Source organism: Nicotiana sylvestris, chromosome 1 (assembly GCF_000393655.2).
Source record: "Nicotiana sylvestris chromosome 1, ASM39365v2, whole genome shotgun sequence".
Lineage (NCBI taxonomy): Eukaryota > Viridiplantae > Streptophyta > Magnoliopsida > Solanales > Solanaceae > Nicotiana > Nicotiana sylvestris.
Window position 1 is genome coordinate 66,508,017 of NC_091057.1, and position 5,996 is coordinate 66,514,012.

Sequence of the window (5,996 nt, forward strand, 5' to 3'; positions counted from 1 at the left end):
GAGCATGAGAGAAGGAGATTTTGGAGGGGATTTTCAGAGGATTGATTGGGGTAAGTATTTTTTTCACTCAAATTTGGTTAAATCCCATGATTTTGTCTTGATTATTATCATTTAATTTAGGAATTTGGGGTGAAAATTGGGGACAATGGAAGAAGATTTGGAAAGTTGATTTTGTGGATTTGGATGGCCATTTGATGTCATATTTTTGTGAATTTGATATGGGTAGACTCGTGAGCGAATGACTTTTCCAGTTTTTGCAATTTTTATCGAATTCCGAGACGTGGGCTGAGTTTGAGTCAATATTGGGAATTTTGAGTTGATTTGATTATTTTCGCTTGGGCTTTGTTCCTTTAGCGTATATTGATGATAATATACTGATTTTGGTTAGATTCGGAGCAAATGGAGGCCGATTCGAGAGGCAAGCGCATTGCGGGCTAGAGTTCTGTCCGGTTTGAGGTAAGTACTGATTGTAAATGTTGTCCTGAGGGTATGAAATCCTGAATTTCACATCGTTTCACTACTTTGAGGTGATGCAACGAGTGTGGGGGTGTGCACCATTGGGGATTGTGACTTGGTAAATCCCGTACGACTATTAAGTCGCGTATTTGTTTGAAAACTATTTGATATTATTGCGTTTTGGAAAGTATTACTATGTTTTGGGCTGAATGTCTTACTTTGGCCTCGTTCCAACTGTTTGGACCCTTAGGGGATTTTTACTACTATTCTTCACTATTTTGACTTAATATATGTACTCAGTCATGATGTGTTTTACTGCCTTCATTACTCGGTTTTATTTACTCTGTTTTGATTTTATAAACAATATTTTGTGCTGAATACCTTATTTTTACTGTTTGCCCGATTGGCTTGAGAGATTTCTGATTGAATGAGGTCGAGGGCCTGTGTTGTGAGGATATTATGGGATCGGTTGCGTGCCGCAGCATGTTGTACTGATTGTGATATATGAGAGGTCGAGGGATTGATTTATTATGACACGAGATGGCTTGTTATAGCACTTGGGTTGTAGGAGCTCCACTAGAGTCTGTACATCCCTAGTGAGTGCGGGTACCTAGTGTGAGTGATGTGATTTTTTCCCGAGGGGCTATTATTGATTCATGTTGTTGCCCGAGGGGCTGATTGCGAGTGACTCTAAGGTAGCCCGAGGGGCTGGTTATGTGATATTTTGCCCGAGGGGCGGTTTATGGTACATGTCTTGCCCGAGGGGCTGTTTACGTTTATATCATTTCTACTAATTTTTTCATCACTTGTTTGGAAATATTGAATTTTTTTATAAAAGAAATGGTTTTACTGAAATTGAGTTGTTTTACGAGATAATTGAGTTCTGTACTGTTTTTTTTTTAAATGTATTGTATTTGTTGTAGTGCTATAACGTGGAATTATCTGTTTTCTTATTGCTCAGCTTTCATTTACTTTTATTACTTACTGAGTTAGTGTACTCACATTACTCCCTGCACTTTGTGTGCAGATCCAGGAGTTGTGGGTCACGATAGTGAGTGCTGATCATTATTCCAACAGGTCTTCAGAGTTGGCAAGGTAGCTGTTTGGCATTCGCAGCCCTGCACTTCTCCTTCTTACCATACTCAGACTGTTCCTAATATTTTATTTTCGGATTATGATAGTTTTCTTGTACTTAGACAGATCTTGTAGTTGCTCGTGACTTGTGACACTCAGATGTCGGGCTTGTGTTATTTCCTCTACACTGGTTATTTAGACTTAGGTTATGAGATTCTTTCAATTAATGGCTTAAAATGACTTTTATGAACTACTAGTTGATTTGGGAAATGTGTCGGTTGGCCTAGTTTCACGATAGGCGCCATCACCACCTGGTTAATTTTTGGGTCGTGACACGAATAAAAGATATAACATGTGTTAAGAATTTAAAATAAATATATGAAAGAAGCCTAAGAGTTTAAACGGATTAATTTCCACATATAAGCCCGAGTACGCACTCGTCACCTTCCGTATACTGCTTTCACATAGTACAAGCATCACAAACAACTCAAATCTTAAGGGGTAGTTCCCCCACATAAAGTTAGGCAAGATACTCGCCTCAACAAAGCTAAACCAATAATCTAAAATGACCTTCCCGTATGAAACAACCTCCGGACAGCTCAAATCTAGCCAAACTAACTTCATATCATAAATAAAAACCATAGGAAACAATTTCGGATACCAAAGCTAAATAGTCAACCCTAGGCCCGCACCTCGGAACACGAGAAAACTCACAAAATCCGAACACCATTCAAATACGATTCCATCCATACCAAAATTATCCAATTCCGACATCAAATCGGCCTTTAAATCCTCATTTTACAATTTTTAAAGTTTTAACAAAAATACCCAATTTCTCCAATTCAGATCAGTAATTTAATGATACAAACAAAGATAGAATCATGAAATACAATCATATTCGGGTGAAGAACACTTACTCAAACCAACACGTGAAAATCTCCTCCAAAATCGCCAAAATCGAGCTCTCTAATTCAAAAAGAGATAAAAATATCATAACCCAAAAAATAGAGTACTCATATACTGCTCAGTGAATTATACATCGTGATCGTGAAACTACATATGCTATCGCGAACAACAAAACCTTCAGCTGCCAAATCGTGCATCGTGAATGCGTAAGTACAGTCGTGAATGCGACTCTAAACTATCAGCAAACATCGTGAACGTATACTCAACCTTGCAAGTATGGAGAGCAATTCCTGATGACCCCTTTCAATTACTTATGCGCGATCGTGTACTTTAGATCGCGAATGCGAAGACATATGTCCCCCAAGCTTCGCGAACGCGGTCGCTTTTTCACGACCGCAAAGAACAAAAATGCTAGCTTCAATAGAATGCCACACGAACGCGATGAAGAACACCAGATAACAGCAATCAATAGTCCAATATATGGAGAAATGTCCTGTAACCCATACGAAACACACGCGAGGCCTCCGGGACCCCATCCGAACATACCAACAGGTTTCAAAACACAATACGAACTAGATCGAGCCTCAAATCACATCAAAGAACACCAAAACCATGAATCACACATCGATTCAAGCCTAATGAACTAATGAACTTTTAACTTCTACAACTCGTGTCGAATCATATCAAATCAACCCGGAATAACCTACAATTTTGCATGCAAGTTCCAAATGAAACAACGGATCTATTCCAACATCCGGAATCGCAATCTAAACATAATATCAATAAAGCTAGCTCCCAATCAAACCTCTCAACCTTCCAAACCTTCAAATTTCGATCTTTTGCCAAAATGTATCAAATCAACCTACGGACCTCCAAAAACCAAATACGGAGATACGCCTAAGTCAAAATCACCATACGATGCAATTGGAATCATCAAAACACCATTGCAGAATCGTGTACATAAAACTCAAACTCCGATTAACTCTTACAGCTTAAGCTTCTAAAACAAGAATCATTCTTCCAAATCAATTCTGAATATTTTGAAAACCAAACCCGGCCAGACACGCAAGTCATAACACATAATACGAAGCTGTCGAGACCTTAAGCCACCAAATGGGATGAAAATTCTCAAAATGACCGATCGGGTCATTACACAAGGTCGGCTCCAATGAGGAAAAAATGAGCCAAGACCGGATTTGTAACTATAATACACTGCCCAATCGTCCTTCTTTGCGAATGCGGCACGTGCCTCGTGTTAGCGCAGCACACTCAGATTTTTCTCCCTAACCTTATACGCAAACACGAGAATAGGATCTCCTATGCAAAGCTTTACCAGCCTTATCCTTCGCGAATGCGGCCACGCCTCTGGGAACGCGAGACGAAGTCCCAAACCCATCCTCTTCATCGCGAACGTGAACTAGCATTACGAAGGCATGGCATCACTGCCCAAACCATCACGAACGCGAAGAACCAACAACCTCCAGCTCAAATCCTTCTTGCGAATGCGAGCTTCCCATAGCGTTCGCGAAGAACAAAACTAGAACCAGCAACTAGAAGTAGCAAATCACCCAAACTTGGTCCGAAACCATCCTGAAACATACCGAAGCCCCCGGGACCCCATCCAATCATGCCAACTATTGACGATCAATTTTAACCCTCCCTTTTAAAATTAATTTATTTTCACTTATTAATTTTCAATAAATATGTTAAAGACATTTTCTAATTAATAAAATCTTTTTTAAAGTAATTAATGGTGGTAATTAGTAATTTAATGACAATATAATTATAAAAATATTATCTTTACAATTTTACCTTTTTTTAAAAAAAAATTAATATTTTCATATTAATCACATAGATAATAATTAATTTAATAAATTTATTTCTCAATTTTTGGCAACATGACCTTCATTTTCAAAATAAAATCGAAATTAGTATATTAAGTAAGAAAATAAGATGTTTAGTAATTAAGTAGTTAATTACAGTAATTAGTAGTGTATTTGATTTTTTTTGGTAGTTAAAACTTTCATTTACCAGGAAAATATTTACAAGTAAATCAAAAAACCCTTACATACATCCTACACTTTCTATATGTCTCCCCCCTTTAACCACCTTTCTATTACTATACTATTTTGTCTATTACATAGAGTACTAATCCAATCTACTTAAAAAATTTTCCACATGCTTGTTGCTTCGACAATGTATTTCTTGTATAAACATCTTGCCAAGTATCTCCCATCGTCTGACTTTACCTTGAAAGATTTTGGTATTTCTTTCTTGCCACGTATAGTAGACACATGCTGCTAGTGTCATCTTATATAGTTTTGTTGCTACTTTTCAACAGTAGTGTTTTTGATGATTATAATTTTATTGAATTTTATTGAGATTATTAAATTAATTTTAAGGAGGTTAAAAATTAAATGGCTACAACTGCAATTGTACAATCAAAAGGCAAAATGGCTATTCATAAATTAATTTAGCCCAATACCTTAACAAAAAACAAATCTAACCCAATCCAAGTCCAAGCCATCTCCTTTCACTTTGGCAATCCGCCCCATCCTATGTGTACCAATCAAAGCTTACCAAGTAGCTCTCCGATCCCGATCACATAAGAAACACAAACTCATCTGGACCATTGATTCAAGTGATCAACGATTCACAATTAATATTTATTTTCTCTTTATTTTTAACTCCTATTAGATTTCATCACGACCGTTGGATTACAAGAAACCAATGACAACCATTTTCCTCCAAATTAAACATTTTAATTGATCAAATGATCCAACAACTCACATTCCATCTCTTGTTTTCAACTTAGAAACAACAATTAACCCTGATCATTCTCTACTGGACCCGCCACCCCCGTTTCCCCTTTTGCTTTATGTTCTCTTGTCCTCCCAGCCTCCATCAACTAAAAGACCTTGCACAAATCTGTACAAAGCTAACAAATCAACCATGTATTCATCTTTTCTGTCTTTCCCAACTGGGAATCTCACCGATTTCATTCCCGTTTAATCACATGAATTTGAAACCCCTAATCTGAAAGCCTAAGACTCAAAGATGCAACTTCAAATCTCCAGATTCCCCTTGTGCTCTTCTAAATCGGCGTATGCATGAGAATATCTCAAAACCTAATCATGATTATTTGAGGTCCAGCGGTCAAATGAAACGTCTTCTAGACATTGGGGCTTTATCCAATGGGTTTTGCAATCAACGGTAAAATTTCCTCTTCTCAAGTAAAACTTTTACTGATTTTCTCCTCTCTTCTTCTCTAATTTCACTCAATCCTGCTCACATCAACAACTCTCTGTCACTCTCCACTACCGTTTCAACCTGTTAAAACCTAAGGCATTGAATGCCATTATAAAAGAGGATTTTAAATGCTCTCACCTAACATACTTAACACGAGATACACATTAGAAATCACTTACAAAAGATGTCAATTTTGGCTTTGTTTAGTGAAGAATCGAGCTATGGTTTCTAACTAGTTTGATTTCACTTCCCATTCCGAGCTCCATTACATGTCGGAGTTTGAGCTTTCTGATCTCTAGACAACTAAGAAA